The sequence below is a fragment of the Passer montanus genome, unplaced genomic scaffold, assembly GCF_014805655.1.
Source record: "Passer montanus isolate IOZ18808 unplaced genomic scaffold, ASM1480565v1 scaffold152, whole genome shotgun sequence".
Classification (NCBI taxonomy): Eukaryota; Metazoa; Chordata; class Aves; order Passeriformes; family Passeridae; genus Passer; species Passer montanus.
The window spans coordinates 819,062-838,311 of NW_024362274.1; the positions used below are offsets into that span (position 1 = coordinate 819,062).

Below are 19,250 nucleotides of genomic sequence, written 5' to 3' on the forward strand. Positions count from 1 at the left end.
AACAACAAAAACAAGGCATGTTTTGTAAGCTCATAGAGATGATTCATGGGCTCTGGCCTGAGCCATATCATAACATTACAAGCTAGATCCAGAGCTGCAAAGGTGCTGTGTACCAGCAGCATCCTTGGGTGCTAATAAAACCATGTGCTAGTGCAGAGATAAGAATATGTGCATGCGCACAGATTTGGAGCCATATGCTCAAGTTCTTTTTGTTTTGTTTTGTTTTCCCCCAAAGAGCACGATTTTTTCCCTCTCTTCTACTCAGCCACTTTTACTGACATAAGTGGCTTATTGTCTGTTCTGATCTCTCCTTCCAGTTTCAGAGCCTTTCTTCTTGAGATGTCACAGAAATGCAAAGGTTAAGTACCCTCCCTGAGCAGAGAGGCACTAGAGATACTTGAAAACTGTCAACAATTTCAATAGGAATCTTCTTTTCACAGTGAAGGACCCTGCATGTCAAAGCAAGCTGTTCAGCAGCTTGGATTCAGCCTACTTGATCCAGTCTGTTTACCTCTTAGGATCCCTTGCAGGGTGGGTGTTTGTTCTGCACTTAATGTTGACCCGAACTTAAAATGCTTCCAGGTAGTGCAGGTGTGCAATTCACTCCATTGTTACACTGAAGATCACACCAAAATGCTCAGTGAAAGTGTGATTCTGCAATCTGAAGATGCCCTGCTTCTCAACATGGCTTATTTTTCATTTCCATACCAGCAAAAAATGTTTCCACTCCCACTAAGTAGTGGTCCAGTTATTATGGAAAACACTGCACTCTCTAGCATTAAAGATGATAGACTTTTTATTTTTTTTTAAACTCTCATATTTTATCCAAAAGGTTTTAGACCCTTATCTGTCACTCATGCGAGAGTGAATATTCCTCAAATATGTGAATTACTTTGTTCCATTTTGGGAACTCAAAGCATAAATATTTTCTTGAGTAATAATCCCCATGAAGATGCACACCAAAGTCTGTTCCATTATAAGATTGTTTTTTAATCAGGTATTATTTCTTCCACAATAAGTAATTATCTACACAAGTAAGCTAACACAATAAATTAATTCTTCCATTTAAGTGTTGCATTTTGAGTTGCTACAAAACAATCTTCCTTGATTTTAATGATGTCATCCACCATGCCTTATTGTTGTTATATTAATGTTTTAACTAGCTTACTTATTATGATCTTAAGATAAAATATTAAAATCATAGAATTATTTGGATTGGAAGAGACTTTTAAAGGCCATCTACACCAAACTCCCACCATAAAAATGGACACCCTCAGCTGGATCAGTTTTCTCAGAGCCCCATCCAAACCAGCCTTGAATGTTTCGAGGGATGGATCATCTACCATATCTCAGAGCAACCAGTGCATAAAAAACTTCCTATGTCTAGTCGGATAAGATCACTCAAAATTATATGTTATTAATTCAAGAACCACTCATTTTTGTTACAGGTAAATGGTGCTGGCAAGGAAGGAACCTTCCTTTCCAATGCTTTACATCACTTGTGAATGGAGTTTAGCTCCTGTTGGCCCATATACTTTCTCTGTTTCTGGGCCAAGTCAGCTGAATTTGCATTTATGTCCACATTAAATGTCAAATATAATATCTAAAATGTTTAGGCCACCTGTGAACTAGGAAATGGATGACATTACTGTCAGTCGAGATGCCCTGAAACTCAACTCATTTGCCTGCTTTATGCAGGACCACTTTACATAACTTAAAATTTCTGCCTGAGACGCTTTCATGGGTTTGGTAGATATTGCACAGGTCCAAGAGGACTAAGCTTTCCTGTAATCATTAACAACACAGAAGCTGTGATTCTTTTCTCATCTCCACCCACAATCCTATCACTAGAAATGTTCAAGTCCAAGCTGGGCAGGACTTGGACCAGCCTGGCCTTGTGAAAGGGGATTTGAAGTAGATTGTCTTGGAGGTCATCCTTCCCACCCAAACAATTCTAGGATTCCATTAATGTATTTCATCTGTGTTTTTAAAATAAAACCTCTTTAATAATTTTGGGTATCTGCATGGTTGCTGTTAGTATAGTACAGCACAGGTTTCTCTTCATCACAACACTGGGAGATAAGAAAACATTAGAAGGCAACAATGAAAGTCAAATTTCCCTTTGATTGCCTCTTGTCCTCCTCCTGCCCCTGAATATTACAGTGTCTAATGTGATTTTCTGCAGACCAAGATTTATATCATAGAATAAGGTCCCAGTGTTCAATGCACAGGGAAGAAAGAGAGGTAAGACACTTTAGAAGGAGATTTCATGTCAGCCAGCAAGATGAACAAAGAGTAGCCAAGAATTTCCTGATGTTGTTTCTACACATTGAGCAGGTTACAAACCTCAGCCACTCTCAGATGTTTTCCTCTATATTTGAAGGAGACACTTCTGCTCACAGGGAAGCTGCAGTTCACAGTGTTCTTCTGCAGGGAGATGTCTTTGATCTCTCCTTCAAATATTTGAACAAGATACCTGTCTCCTTTTTCAAAGCAGGTAGGGGAGAAGGGAACAGAACAGCTCATGAGTTAGAGGCTCTCAAAGTGAGAAGGACGAAATCCCAGACTCACTCTCCCTCCTGCCCATATTCATCCTTGCTCTTGGAGATAGATGTCTTTGGCATCTGCTAACAGCTCTGAGCAGAAGTGGGTTTTCACCCAACAAAATAGAAATTCTTCGCCCAGAAGAAGCCTAAAGGATAAGGCATTCTGCTTTGAGGGAAAACAAGATTTTCTGGCTTATTTTCAAAAAAAAAAAAAAAAGAAAGCATTTTACCTGTAACAGTCATGGAGTAATGAATCATCTTAAAGACTTCAGTGCTACGGGGAGATTGTCAGATTTTTCAATCCACAAAATACCTTAGAATGGGAAGTACCTTTGCTGAGATTATAAAATTTTCTACCTAGAAGAGCTCCAGATAAATAATTAAGAGATCAATAACTGGGTCTCTCCCTAGCTCAGGAGCCTTGGTAAAGGATTTGGCAGTGATATTGCTTCTTCAACATTGTTCTGAAGAGAACCACAAACTTAAGTCTAAGCCACATGAGTCAAAAATCGTAAATTCACATATTCATTCCAGTGTTCTGACTGAGAAATTGCTAGAATAGAGCACAAATAAGGCTCAATCCCTAATCAAGCATTCTCAGTATCATTTCAGGCGGCTCTACTTCCTAGCAATGTATTTTCTGAAGAGGAATGAGAGATGACTCAAGGCACACTCCTAGCCTCATACCAGAGCTACCTCAAACAGAATATTTAGAATATTAAGAATATTCAGCCCCAGTGAGTATAGTGATTTTTTTTCTTGCTGTACATGGTACCCTTCCTTCTGCCTAGAAACAGAATTCCTTTCTTGTGTTATATGCTCTATACTGATAACAGATGGTGGTAATTTGTTCTGTTGAATAGTCTAATTTTTTTGGAGAAAAAGTTTTGTAGTGTTATTTCTGCAAACCACAAAGTTGTGAAGTGTTGTTGGTTCTTTTCTTTTCTTTATTTTCTTTTTTTTTTTTTCCCCAAGATGAAAGGAAGATGTAATTTTTCTGCCTAGGAAATTCTACACTATTTTAATGCAGAACTCAATAAACCTTTACTGACAGCTATAATGATTATTTTTTAACTTAAGCCATCATTTATTAACTGAATATATCTGGCCAGCTTAAATGACATTCTTTAGATATTTTTACATGTGTTTTAGTCTCTTTTTTAATATGTATCCTAGGAGATAATGGTAGTCTATAAGATTTTCAAAAGTCAAATCATGTTATACATCACATGGGATACATTTATGGTGGATGGCATGACAGAAAGTGAACCTTGTAAGAGCATTCAGTTATGTTGTTACAGTTTGAAAGATGTAGGGTATTATTCCCCATAGATGATTAACCCACTTTTGAGGGGTGATAGGTGTTATTAATTGACCTGTTCACTGAACTCTAGAAGGTTTTTGGGAATGTGCATATATCACAAATTATGATTCCACATCATTAATCATCCAAGTCTCCTTCATGACTCAGTAGAAATAGAAATTAAAAGGCAAAAGACTGGAAGATTACTTATTTTTTTACACACCTACAGATATGCTATAATGAATACATTTTTTCAGGGCACAGTTCAAAAAGAAGTGACCTCTTTCTATGCCTCTGGTTAGATTTAACCATTTCTGCCTTCCCACCTCTGCTTTTTCCCTGGAGCTGCAGTCTCAAACACTGCTTGGGTTCTTCACCAACATCCTGTCTCTCCATTTCAGGTCTCCCAATTCTTTTTAACCCTTTTAATCTTTCTTTCTACAGAGTTTTCCTTTCCCTACCTATAGCATACACCACACAAACTTCTTTGACAGTTCTTGGTGTGCAAAGCAACGTGGGGAAAGGGCAGAAGAGCAAAGAGAGCACATGCACAGACAGGTGGGCAGGAGCCTTCCTTAGATCAAGAAGCTTGGTGGAGGCTGCCCACGTGCTCTCCTGTGCACCCTCACCTTGTTAATGCATATATTTCCATGTGCACTTCCAGAAGCAAAGTGTAACTGCTCAAATGTATAATAGATAAGGGAAAGACAGCAGACTGAGACTAATTGAGCTATTCCTCCAACAGAAACGCAAGAGAAGGAGCTATTAATATTCTTCCTAGAGGCTTTGGATGTGCTCCAGTATGTGATGAGAGATCTGCACCTGTATCCTTTATGAATATTTAAGGATATCTTATTGTGGTGTCAGGACACAGACTTCTGTACTGTTTGTTCTGCTAATGGGATTTATCTTCATCAAGTAATGTTCAGCATGAGTTCTCCTAAAAGATGCCTGTACGGTTAAACTATGGTAACTCAAATGATGAGTTAAAGACTTGACTGAACACCGAGTCTTGCTTATGAAATAATCATGACTTTGAGATGATGGATAGACTTGATTCCCTGAATTTCCAGCTGAGATTTTCAGCAGGAGCTTCATTAGACAGACATGGGTTGAGACCGTTGTAATCCAAATACAAATGAATTTGAAAAACTGTTCTAACCTAAAACTTTCAGATCTGAATAATTTAGATTGCCTGATTGCTCCCCAAACTAACATCTTCATTCCTGTTTTGATGGCAGAGAGGAGTGGAAGAGTCATATTGTTGTACTGAGTTTAAATAATTTCAAGAAACTTTCCCATCTAATGAGGGAAAATCAAATTCAGATGTTTTGAAGATGAACAAAACTCTGTAATTGTGCTTGGGGAAAATGAGCTAGTCTGAAGACTGATTCTTTTCTCCAAACATAGCACAGGGGACTGATTTATGTAGACAGAATGTAAGAGAAGAGATGATTTCTGAACCCTCTGAATTTTTACAATACATTGAAAACATGCAGAGGAGCCTAACATCATTTGCCTGGCTTTAGAGCAGAGATATTCTGAATGTAGGGGAACCCAAATCAAAGAACCTCTGAGGGCTCTGAATCTCAATTTTTTTTAGAATATTGATAGTGCTTAAGGTAGTGTTCTGCAGACCCTGAATCCTATTAGCCTCAGCCCCAGAGAGTTCAGAATTTTGGAGGCAGCAGAGGGTGCACAGCCTTGGCAGCTCCTCTCCCCTTCACACCCCACTGAGACAAGTAGTGATGAAGATTTACAGATCCCTTAACTAACAGAGACCAACACTTCACCAATTACAGCTTAAAAGATTCTGATCCCTGTCTCCCCTGCATCTTCCTTACTTGAAATAATTTGAAATTTCTTATTCTTTGACCTACTCATAACAGGCCAGAAAAGCTCATTTAAAAGCCCAGGGGGTAGGGAAGGGTTTAGAGAAGAAGTCTGATGGGGAGAGGCTGAGGGAGCTGGGAAGGGGCTGAGCCTGGAGCAAAGGAGGCTCAGGGGGGACCTTGTGGCTCTGCACAGCTCCTGCCAGGAGGGGACAGCCGGGGGGTCGGGCTGTGCTCCAGGGAACAGGGACAGGAGGAGAGGGAACGGCCTCAGGCTGGGCCAGGGGAGGTTCAAACAGAATATTAGGAGGAATATGTTGAGAGAAATGGTTGCTAAGGATTGGAATGGGCTGCCCAGGGCAGTGGTGGGGTCACCATCCCTGGAGGTGCTCAAGAAACACCTGGATGCAGCACTCAGTGCCTGGTCTGGTTGATGTGGTGGTGGTTGGTCAAAGGTTGCTCTCGGTGGTCTTGGGGATCTTTCCCAGCCTTAAGGATTCTCTGATTCCGTGATTAGAGCTGGAAGACAGAATTTCCAAAATTCTCAAGGCTTTTCTATGTAATAATTGGGATTTAAAAGTCATTCTGGGACCTCCTCAGACAATGTTCTCCTCACCCTCAGCACACAGGGAACAGCTCTGGTATGATGCAATCCCTGTTGGGTTTCAGCATTTTACACTAATGTTGTGTAAGCAAAAAAACCCAAGGGAGGAAACCTCCAAATTTTCCTTAGCCCAGTTCCAGTGCCACTGCAGTGACTGCTTCACTGCCTGGGCTAAAACCATTTTTTAACCCTCCCTGAGCCTGCCCTGGGTCAAGCCTAGAATCCTGGAGCCCAGGAGTGCAGAGCCTGCTGAAATATGGCCCATCTTCACAAGATTTTAGTATCACAAATTATTATATTCCAGAAAAAATGAGCAAGTTTGTAGGCACAAAGATGATTCAGAGCTTTCCAGAGCCCTCCTCAGGTTTAGTGATTACTCTTATTTTTTTCTAGGTTGTCTGACTGTAATCATTCTTAAAACTCAAAATCTTAAAATGGAATCTCTCTGAATTAGTGTGGTCTCACCTCAATATGTTCTCACAGCCCAGTATATCCCAAAGCCTTGCTTATTTCAACACAGATAATACTGTATTACTTGAAATTAGTCTCTTTGGTTTGAATCTAAATTAATTTTCATCAAAAGGAATAAAAATATATGTTGTAATAGCTGAAATTTTGAGTGTCCTGCACAGGTCAAGAGAATTTGAAAAAAGGCAATTTTGTTTGTTCTGCTTCTCACACAGTACTATGTTTAGTACTGATTTGAGTTGCTGCATTAAAAAAACCAAAAACTTTCAGGTAAAAAGAAAAAAAGCAGTTGGTAATTTTATATAAACACTGAAGTTCATGTGCATTTTTCATGCATAAACAGCTGTAAAATATAGGTGTTACCACATAATTTCGGAAGAAAAGCAGAATCTACTATTACAGGAGACTTGCGTGGTGCATTTAAATGATCAGTAACAAAACAGACTCCACAGAGCAATTAAGCAGAAGAATATTTAAGAGCTGTCATTGCACAAAATGTCAGTGAAGTCCATAAACTTGAATGAGTCGATCTCTTTTTCAAAACCAGAGCCAGAAACAACCCAAAGGAGCATTGCACCTGGGGTATTCAGATGTGTTGTGATCTCGCAGGTCACTGGAGATGTCTGTCACTTCTGGTGATGCACCAAAATTCCTTAATTTCTGCTTGGGCAGCAAGGTGCTACCCGAACTCTAAAGTAAGAGGAATATGTTTGTTACCAAAAGAAGTGGCAAATCAGAAGATTAAATGGATGAAAATAGGAAAGAAACCCCCACAACTCTTTTAGCTATGATACAGATTATTAACTTCCTTACTTAACAGCAGAACATAATTAGGATTGGTAGTGCAGACATCAGGGTAGTTTTGCTTCCAGGCTTCCGAGTGCCACATATTATTACATTGCTCTTTACTACTCTTTAAAACTCAGGCCATAAATCTTCAGCAAACCACTGCACTGCTCTGGCTCAGCAGCTTGTTCTGCCCCGGGACATTGGGTTGTGTTGCAAATGTCATCTCATATTGTTAAACTCCACTGGGCACACTGAAAAAACCACAAACCAGGACAGCCCAATAGACTCTGAGTCTGTGTCCTCACACCTTAGGTGAAGTGGTGGGTGCACCCCACAATGTGAGGGTGGCAATTGCAGGTCTTGTATCTGTGCAAGGAAACAAGTAAAAGCAAAACCAGGTTAAGATATCGTGGGGAAAAAAAAGGAAGGATGAGCTTTCCTGCCATCATTGTTAGATTTTCAGGCTGTAGTGTTACCATTCTAAGAGAATTAGTGACATAAATATGCTCCCCAAGAACCAAACTTCAAGACATGCTCAAAAAAAGTATCAACATACTCCCTGCTGAAAACATTTTCTGAGTAAATGCAACAATTTTTGCAAATCTGTGATGACTTCATTTACATTCCTATTGAGGTATACTTTATTATGTTTTGATTGGACTTTGGTGACAAAATTTGAAATAAATATTTACATCTGACAGGAAGAAGTGTCGGGGTGGAAGACATTACATGAACAAAATGTTCCTTTTCAGTAGTCTTTATTTTTGTTTCCTCAGAATTTTCAGGGTTCCCATGAGATAATATTTTGGTTTATTGAAATTGTGCAAAGGGATAAAAAAAAATGAGAATTTAATAACCAGCTGTCTCAATAGAAAATAGAGGACAGCTAAGTTGCTTGATATTTAAATATGAACCATTACCACACTCTGAAAGGTATTGATCAGTGTTAGACACTAAACAAGGTTAAGATGGATTAAAGAAAACATATCCTTCCCAACTTGAAAGACTCTAATTCCTTCTAAGTGCTGTATGTCCTTGCACTAAAACTATATTTATTCTAATTATAAACCAATGTTGATGTCTCTACAACAGAATTCAAAGTATTTGAGATCAGCAACAGGTTTATCATAGAAACTATGTTAGTTTCTATGATCAACTAATTATGTTAGAAATGGCCATGGCCATTTCTCATAAAATATAAAATACTTTGCTTTTCAGGAAAGAGACACACTCAAATGCACATTCACATACATGTTCCCCATATTAAATTCACAGTGCCTTGAAGTGAAAGAATGATTAAAAATTGAGTCTTCGGATACTCAGTCTGCAAATTATTATCTCAGCTAGCCTGTTCTCCCTGTTTAACATATCCCCCTGAACAGCAAGTTTTTTAGGAGTGATGCATGAGGGGAAAAGGGGAAATAGAATAAAGCAAGATTATCTGTGCTGTGACAGTTTGTGGAGTATTTGCTTTTGTTTGGGGATTTTGTGCATTCAGCTGCATCCAGCCCTCTCCCTGGATCCCCCTGTTCTGCACTCCCACATTCCAACCTGTGTGTTTGTGCTGGACATAATCAATCTGTCTGAAGATTTTGGTGATTTACTGTGTGTTTGTGCTCGCCTGGATCTGAGGAAGTTTAGTGCTGGAGACAATTCCCCACCTATCAGTTGTGCTGTGGTGTGTTGTGAGACACCCAGGAGATGTGCAGCTACACACAGTACTGATCCCAAAACTCTGCAGCAATCATTTTTTCTTACAGTGGGGCCCTCACCTGCTTTCCAGCCAGCCTGGAAAGAGGATGAAGGTTAGCTGCTGGTGCCAAGATCTGCTTCCACAGAACTGGCACCACCAAAACCACAGCCAAATTTATCAATAACTTGTTGTTATAAGTGATCTCTGAGTGCAACAGGAGTCTGTTCACAATACTAATCAATCCTACGAGATAAGAAGCTTCAATAGGAGCCATAAAAAGAGACTATAAGAACCTCCTTATAGAGACCTTATCATTTCCTAATTTTGATGTCCTTGGCACTTGTTCTGCCCTCCCACTAATCAATCATTAAAATGGAGGTGTGTGGAGGTCCCAGTAACCATTTGACCTCTTCTTATCAACTTTCCCCCTCCATGAAACTGCTCACTTCCCTGTGATTTGTGTGGATCAATACAGCAGAAAGGTCACAAAAGCACTAAACAGAGATGCCAATCAGAAAGATGTCAAAAGAAAAAGAAAGTTTGACAACATCAGGATCAATCAGGGGCTGCTCAGGAGAACTTGTCAGCAGTGATTAATGGCATGTTGTGCAGTTGCTGTCATTTGGAAAATGCTTTAGAAGTTTTGAGATCACTGAGTGGAGAAATTGAGTTGAAGCTCTTTTGTCATATTGAAATTTAGGAGTTACAGGGTCCAGACTGGGCCAGGCAAACCTTTTCTTTGCAAATAAAAGCCTGGTGGTGTCATGGATGAGTAAAACTCCCCTGTGTTTGGGTGCTGATGGGATCCACTTCACAGAGTTTTGAGGGAACTCTTCACCTCACCTCCCTCATGGCACAATTAACTGGGTGACCAAAAAAAGTAAGTTACAAAGGAATACTCTGAAACTGTGAAACTGAGAGGTGGCACATCACAAGAAGCCCTGTTATTGCTCCCTTCCTTCACTGGGTATTTCCAAAGCCCAAAACCCAGAATAGATTTTGGAGCTGTGACAGGGCCCCTGCACCTTCCAACACCCTCAGAGGAGCTGAGCACAGGTGAGGGTTGTGGGAAGAGCTGGGTGACTGTAAGCTGGACTGTCTGTAAGTCATGTAGTGTGCCACAGGACTGGCAGTTCTACCCTTGCTACCATCTCTCAGACTGGAAGGCAATTCTGTTGTAAAAGCCAAGGAGAGAGGTATTACCAAGCACAGAGAGAGTGAAAATGAGAAGAGCTATTTCACGTTTTAAAAGCGTTTCCAGTGCTTCTCTATTCTTCCAATTTTTTTTTTTTTAATTTTTTTTTTTTAATCTAGGGAAGGGAGTACCCAGATTTTGTGCATGGAGAGTCTATGCCATGGTTTTCAGCAGAGACAGGCTGAAACTATCCCCTGGCACCATCCCAGTGAACATGTCTTCCCACCACTTATTCAGCAGTTGTGATTCATGTCCCTTTGCTACTGTAAGAAAAATGCCTGGAAAATCAGATCCCCTTTTCAGGCTACAGTAAATTATGGGTCTTAACTGAAAGTATTAACAGCTGAATTCTCTATATCAGTCTGGGAAAATGTTTTACTTCTGCAATGCTCTCAAAGCTGTGCATGGTGGTAAAACAATGAAACAATGCTACATAAGTGGTGCGTGTAAACAGACATTCTTACTCCTAGGTCTTCTAGTAATTTTCCTGGTGCCGAGATATGTAGGTAGGTTTTATGGTGTCCAAAGAAACCTTATCTAGTGGAATCTGTCCTTGACCACGGCAGAGGGGCTAGAACAAGATGGTCTTTGAGGTCCTTTTCAACTGAAACCCTTCTATGACTTCTTTATTAGTGTAGTGCTTCTGAATTTCTACCTGATACAGAGTGGATAGAGAAGTCCTGAAGAGATGCTATCCTGAAGTTTACAGAGTGATCTATACCCAGCTGGTATTTACATGATCTCTAGTCTATAAAAGCTGTGGTAATTCTCAGCCAAAATTTTTTCTAGCATATTTCAAAAGTTTATTTCAAGGTGACTTACAGCAAGTGATAATATAATTGTCCTTTAATGGGGAGAAAAAAATGCATGTTTAACCCTACAGGATAATGGCATTAGAAGTAATCTGTTCTTTCCCTTAGGCCACATCCTTCATCAGCTAAAGGTCCTCCCAAACTGTATCTCAGTGTCCAGCACTATCTGCCTAATGCTTCGACACGGTTCTCTAAAACTCAATTTTGTCACAGCTCAAATCAAACTAATCCAGTTACAGAAATTACCTCTTATTTATCTTGTGGTTGTCAGTTTCTTTTAGAGCTACTTTTAATAACTTCCATCATGGCTCAGATTTCCATTAATTAAGCCATATCATTTGGCAAGTTGTCTGCAACTAAATTTCTTTGCTGCATTGGACAGAACAACTTTAGGCTACCTGCTGTAGAGTCAGGCCTCCAGAGGTGGATTTATCCACAGCTGTGCCCTTCCCTCTCAGCTGGTCCCACTGAACACAACCACAGCACCTGTGGTATTGTATATCCAACTCCAGGCGTGTGTGTGCAGAACCTGAGAATTCTGATAACACTTTGTATCAAATACACATTGTTTCTTGTACTTCAAGTACAACAAAATTGAGATTCTGCTGAAGACGTGGGTGGCAGTATATCAGGTGCATGAGATAAATGTCAGATTAGCTGACAGTTGCATGCAGTTTAACACATTTAATACACTAATTTAGATTTAATGTGCATATCAGAGCACTCTATAATATTGGCACAGGAAATTGTTTGTCAGAAGAAGACATACAGAACTAACTAGCCACTGATTAAAGAGGCATCAAAGGGTTGTTTTCTAAAACAAAGAATTACTGATGGTTTGATAATTTGTCTGACATTACCCTTTCCAATTCTGGCTAATATTTTATTTTTCTCACCGGTGCTGAGCAGTTGTAAAGCAAAACCATGCTGAAAGACCAAAAGTGCCTCACGGGTTTGTGAATTACATCCCTGCTGGTGGGTGAGTCCAAGTTGTGCCACATTAGTGCTCTCTGCTCAAGAAAACTGTGTTGGGACCTTTACCTCATCCTCCTGTCAGCAGTTACTCGTCAGCAATTACCAATTATTTGTCAGCAAGTAATCTAAGCTGGTAGCTTGAGCAGAAAACTAAAAGCAGGATCCATGGGGAAGAAATGCTGATTGAAATTTTTTTTTTTTTTTGGTATTATTATTACTATCATTAGATTTGCGGTTATTTGTCCATTTTCTTTGACATCTTAGTGCCTTTCCCCATTCCCCATCTCATCAAACTCTCCTAGCTGTTGCACAAAAGCTGTTCTGACCATGCAGAGCTGGGACTAGATGATCTTTAATCTCCCTTTAAACCCAAACCACTCAATTTTTCTATGATTCTGTCCTCTGGTCAACACAATTTAATGATGTCCGTCTTTAAATTATCTCATGGTCCTCACTGCTGGGCCAGTATATCAATGTATCAGCATCTCCAGTACATCAATGAAGAGAGAGATGGGACTTGACAGGAAAATGAATGTTGCAGGGGGTGTCAAAATATGCATCCTGCCATGGAGTAAAAGTGCCTTTGCCTGCTGCAACTTGTGTTTCCAGATGTCCTCAAAAATTCTTCCTTGCTCATGTGTCCTCATCTTCCAAGAGGCTCTGAGGTCCCCACAGGGGATCTATTTAAAGTTCCACCATGGAATACTGACCACCAGTTTTTATCAGCTTCCTGATATTTCAGCTGTCAGTGAACATTGTGGCTGGTTATTATTTTCTTCTGTGAGTCCCAAAGTAGAAACGTTGCAGGCAGTTGTCCCAGTAGGCTATCATCATATTTTGGGATGAGTCACTAAACACTTATATTTTCTTGTGCCCAGAACAAGAAAATCAACCTTGGGTTTGTCATAACATTTCAAATGCTGACTGTTGTTTTGGGTGTGGACATCCTTTGTTTACAGGTTACCCAAATATCTCCTACAAGACTCTGCTCTGCCTTTGAGAAAAAAAAAAAAAACAACAGTTTTTTGAACCAAACTGCTCACAAAAGTACCACCAAACAGATGATTTGAAGTATAGATGTAAAGCTATCTCAAGATCACACAGCAGAGCTGTACTGGGACTTGTAAAAAGCCAATGGACTCAAATGTTCTCTCCCTTATAAGGCTGTTGTGACTCTAAAATATCCCCCCCCTCCATCAGGCTCTTTAATTGTCTCTTCTAACATAGGGGTTTAGTCAAAATCAGTTTCCAAAGTAATTTTTATTTAATGAAAAGCTGATAGGAACATCATCAGCCTTCTAATTGAGTGAAACTTCTCCATTACACAGCAGAGGGATTTGTGCTGAGTTCTGAAAGTGACAAGAAAACACAAAAAACCATCATTAATATGTCGACTCCTTTTTCACATTTTCTTCCCAGCCTTGGCAGTTTCTTGGCTTACTTCATCAGCATTGCTTTCTCAAACCTCCTCCACTTTCCTCTGAGGGAAAACTCATGTTTCTTTACTCTGTAGGAGCACATGTGCACTCCCTGGGACAGGGGCTGCACTACTTTGCCCCTTTTCCTACTTAGTGTAAGGTTTCACAGGTTTCTGGTCATGGAGTTGGATCCACAGCAGGTGTAAACTCAATTCATGTCACTGAACCCGTGATGGTTTGTGCCAACTGGAGATAAGGTTTCAGTCAGATTGGTGAACGGATTTTTCCAAATAGGGAAAGAAATGTGGAAAGTAAAATGAGCAAAACACTGCTTGTCCTTTTTTTTTTTTTTTTTTTTTTTTTTTTTTTTTTTTTTTTTGCGTTGGCTGTGCTTGGTTTTGTTTCATTTCACAAAGTCTTTCAGACCTAAATGCCATCAGCTGTAGTGAAAACGTCCTCCAGAAAACACGATGACAAATTGTTAAAACAGAGCTAAGAGCCATTCCTGTAATTGTGGTTACTATTGAATCTAACTCAATTTTAACCCAACTGACTGATGCACAAATTGGAATAACACAGATACAGAAAGGAAAATGTGACAAATGGATTAGTTTGTGCACTTTCTTGGTGATCTGTAGCTCTGGAAAGTTAGAGTACTTGTGGATGCAGACTGCACTGGTGAATTCAGTGATCTATCATATGAATAGGACACTGTATTCCCAAAATTGAATTTTCATCCCGTGTAGGGCTTCAGGCTGTTCTGTCACCTAAACAGTGAACAACCACAAATGTCTTTGCTATTTGAGTTTTTCCTGTAAACTTCCTTCTGTTTTGCATGTTTAGTCTGGAAAATGAGGAATTCTTTCTTGCAATATATTTATGATATCCTAAGATTATTTCAGGATCAGAAAAATAAAATGGATCCTAAATAAAATTTCTTAAATCCATTGTGACTCCATTAATCTGCCTTTATTTCTTTTTTCCTACATGCTGGTATAGTTATTTCTTTTGCTGCTTACTGCTGTGCTACAGATCTCAGAGCAGCTCTGCTGATTCCTTTCCTGACTGACTTAATCCTTGGTCTCACTTCTCTGCAGCTTTCTTCTATTTTAAGTCAGGGAATGGAGGAGAAGTGGGGGAGGGACAGGAAAATCATACAGTCTAACTTCTATAATTTTATGTTTTTACTGCTTGGAATGTATGATTCATGCACTTCCACATTTTGTCTTTTTTTTTTTTTTCCTAGAGAGACTGGCTTTAATGATCATAAATGACTGCAGCTAGGGAAAGAGCAGGGCCTTGCCAGCTCTCAACATTCCCAGCCAAATCTCCCTGCAATTGTTTAGATTTCTTTTCAACTGTATAAAGTTCCTAGGTAGGGTGGAGGGAGGAAAACAGAGGCCCTAAGGCCCAGGTTCCTACAGCAGCCTGGGGGAAGATTTTTTTTCTAAGGTAAAATTGCTTTTCCCAGCAGTTTGCCTTGCCATTATCTATCATTAGACTGGTTTTGTAGAACAGGAGAATAAAACGCATTCCAAATTTCTAAAAATCTCCTGTCTGGACCAACTGAGCTTTGCTACAAATGAACTAAATTCTGTGAGTGACAGCTGCTTTTTGGGGGATCTCAACTTTGGCTATTCACAAAGAAATAGGGTGTTGAAAACCATCCTGAGATTTCACTGAATCTCACTTTAGGATTTAACTTTATTCATTTATCAAAGAGGAACGTGGACCTTCAGGAATGAGGATGTCCTCTGTTAGCCAGGCTATGGACTTAATGAAACCCTAATGAGTCCACAATCATTCCAAACAGACTGAACTCACCTTATACATAAACACAAATGCTTGTTGGGGCCTCTTTTGTGGGAAGGGATACTCACAGTCACTCCCCTCTGCCTGTCTTTTGTTTGGAACTGCTCTTATGTGGGGACCAAAGAGTCGACACGAAGCCTCTGGGTTCAGTAAGGACAGAATGTCATTTATTTCTCTGAGTGCAGTTTCCTGAAAATTCTTCTAAATACGTCTTAGAAACCCCCATGAACAATTCAAGTTACTTGCAGTTTTTCGTTGTGTCCTTTTGAGAAAGGACAGGAGTCTTGCAAGAGTTCCAACATGCAACACAAAAAAAACCCCAAATAAACAAACAAGAAAACCTAAACAAACAAACAAAAAAACCAACAAAAACCCAAACCAAAACAAACAAAAACAAAAAGAAAACCAAAACCAAAAAAAAAATTTTAAAAAGAGGAAGAAAATACTGAGTGCCCTTCCTGTCTGGCCTTTTTTTATCCTCCTACCCTCACTTTACAAAGGGACATATGCTCTTATTTTCCTCAGGAAATGTAGTTTATAATCACTTTCTAAGTTTCATTCTTCCTACTTTCCTTAAGATGTATTTTGCACTAAAATCACCAGAATTTGACTCTGTGGAGTTCTTGTTTAATATTTCCTGTGAAATATTTGTTACCAAAAGAAAAGTCACCTGGTTTTAGATTTCTCTCTCTCCTCCCAGTAATACCAATGAAAATTCTTTTTCCTTCTATAGGTGCTCTGGAGGGAGCTGGACCTGCAGTGCATCTGGGTACATGCTCTATGGTGCTTTGACCTAATTCCACTTGCCAGGTGCATTCCCCTACTTACCACTCTAGCTGACCCTTTAAATTCCTCCAGTGTGCCAGATGTTCCGAAATTGTGTTCTCCCTGGGTGGATTTTAAGGCAGAGCTCTCCTTCCTCCCATGCTCAGCCACAGCTGTGAGCTGATGGAGCTGCTTCTCCCCACTGCTGTGAACTTTAATCGGGTTCTAAAGTTTCATTATCACAGTGATCCATTCTGGAAGATATTTCGCGTTCCCCAAGCCCCAGGCAAGTCCTAACAATCCTGTTTAATATTCTTTCAGGTTTTTTTTTTTTCTTTCCTCGTTTTTCTGCCTTTCTCTTTGATGCTGTTCTGCAGGTGCTGGAGAAATACAAGGCTCCAAGGTCTGCTGCAAGACTGCTGCAGTTTTTAGCTCTCAGCCACCATTCCAGGAGCCACTCTCCTTTTCATGGCCGACAGCTGGTCTTTTTCAGGAATCACTGGCTCACAGTCAGGGAACTCTGATCATATGCCTTGTAAGATTCTTAGTGGCTGACATAATTTGCCAAATGCCAGCTTTCCTTCACAGATTTTTCTGGTCTTTCCAGCTCCACAGATACTTGGCTGCCAGGTATAACTCCCCATCATTAAAATATAACTTTGGCCTCCCTCATCACACAAGAGGATGTAGATGGAAAGTGAAAAATAAAATTATTTTAATTTTTGGCTCTGTGCAGGACTTGTGTGCAAGTCATCCCCCTGAGATCTCCAATTTCTCATATGTGCTGTGCCAATGGCGCTGAACATTAATGAATGCATGCTAGCTAGTGAAAATGCAGTGATGAGAACTGTAACTGACCCTATCACTGCAATTATTGCCCATAATAATTAGTTTTAATATATGAATGCATTAGGAAGCATGACTGTTACTGCATTTGTTTCAGAGCATGGAAGAGCACCAGAATACTGTATGGATTCTGAGAGCAGTTGCCAAAGGACACAAGTCAATGGTTATTTCCTAAATGCCACAAATTCATCTGGATGACCCTGTATTAGGCAAAAAGTTAAAGTCCCTGTCCTTTCACAGTTTGAATCAGTAATTTTTTTAGGTAGAAAACAGAGGCCAGTTAGCGTAGGCAGTGAGGAGTCATTACTTCAAAGATATCCTAAATTTAGTCCTTGCTGCTGTGATGACTCATCCAGACATATTGCACTGCAGGAAGTAATGAAAAAGCATCAGAATAATGCAAAGTAATTCAGTACTCCTGTAACATCTCTCTGATTACATGTTTTCCCTAGCTCCTTGGCCTAGAGACTCCGACCTTGACTTCCTTATGTTTTCACTGGGTTTTTTACTTGCACCAAAATATTCAGGATGGTCTCAGTACCTTCCCAAGTAATCATCATGGTCTAAGCACACAATGAAGCACAAGAGCTCAGTGTAAAGAGCACACAGAGGATACCACAAGAGGTGGGAAAGGGTTCATGCTCACTCTGTAGGGCTTAAAAGTTCAAAGAAGGGGACATCATCTTATCATGGCTGAATTCAAATCAGCACTGACCACAGGAGTGGGTTTTCCATGGTTGCAGATGAGCAGCTGCTTCTGTGCACAGTTTGCTGCAATGAACAAAATTCCTCTGATGATCCTCAGAATGTTTAAGCCATTAACCATTTCAGTCTCTCACAGCATGAAACTAATTCTATAAAACTAAAATTTTGATGTTTTCTTTGGTGGAATCAAAGTGTTTAAAATCTTATCATTTCCAAATCCTTGTGTTAGAGTTGAAGGGGGAAGAAACCATCAGGATGTAATTTGCCTCATGTAACACCACCACTGCTGGTCCACTCAAGATTCAGATGAGGGTAAACCTGGGGCCTCCATTGTTGCATGCTTTGACTGGGGAATGTTCATTATGTAACTTCATTTCCTGACTTGGTAACCCAAGTTGCCCATGTAAACAGTGATCATGCCAGAAGTCCATTTAGAACCATGGAATTATGGAGTCATGGAATGGCTTGGGCTGGAAGGTACGACTCATTCAAAATATCTGCCATGGGCATGGACACCTTCCACTATCCCAAGTTGCTCCATCCAGCCTTGCCTTGGACACTGCCAGGACGGGGGCAGCCACAGTTTTTATGTGCCAGGGCCTCACTCCTCTTCAAGTGAAGCTTTTCTTCCAAACATCTGAGTACTGGAAGACCACGATGAGGTCTTAGAGTCATCTCTTCTCCAGGCTGAACTCCATCTCTGTGCAGTAAAACACAAAAATATGCACTAATTTATTTTAGTAGCAATCTGTGAAGGAAGAACAATAGTTCAGAAAATGCTCTTCATAATAATTACAAATACAATTGCAAGAAGTACAGGAATAATTGCTCTTGAGAACAAAAGAGTGACTCCAATCTTTAACCATACACAATAAAAGACTATTCATTGTTAAAGCTTCAGCATATTCCAGTTCAAACACCTAAAAATAACATCCCTTTCCTGGAAGAGAAGTATGAGCCTTGTGCATATAAGACCAGTTCTCATCTAAATATTGCTGAAGACTCCTTAAAATGACAATTCTGTAACAAAAGGGAAATTTGAGTAGCAAATTCAATCCTAACAATTCTGACATTAAATCTTCTGCTCTATTGTCACCAACAGTCAAATTCATTGCAATGTTCTTTGTTATACTTCAAGCTGAAGTAGCTGACCAGCTTTAAATGGGATGTTCTTGGCTTAAAAAAAAGGTTTATTTCCTCAACTAGACAGATTTGAATTAGTCAAAATTACTTGTTTCTGTGCAATGCACAGAATCATAGGATGTTTTAGGTTATAAAGAATTTCATGGGACCTCTAGTCTATAGAACTCATAGAGTTATAGAACCTCTCTAGAGCTCATAAAGACCTCAAGGTAGGGTCAACATTTAATTTAATTCAGTTCCTTGGGTCTTATTCCAGTTTGATGTTGAAAATTTCCAAGGACCAAGATTTCACAAACTCTTTGGGGCGCTTCCAATGTTTCCCTGTCCTTTGATGAGAAAGGACA

General features: G+C 39.8%; 1 long non-coding RNA gene across 1 annotated transcript in view; it reads right to left on the reverse strand.

Annotated features, from left to right (window-relative positions):
* The window catches only part of LOC120498846, a 33,065-nt gene extending 16,390 nt beyond the window's left edge, over nt 1–16,675 (reverse strand). Inside the window, exon 1 of the long non-coding RNA XR_005626766.1 lies at nt 16,276–16,675. This is a non-coding gene — a long non-coding RNA (uncharacterized LOC120498846). The remainder of the gene's footprint in view (nt 1–16,275) is intronic.
* Between the last annotated feature and the right edge of the window lie 2,575 nt (nt 16,676–19,250).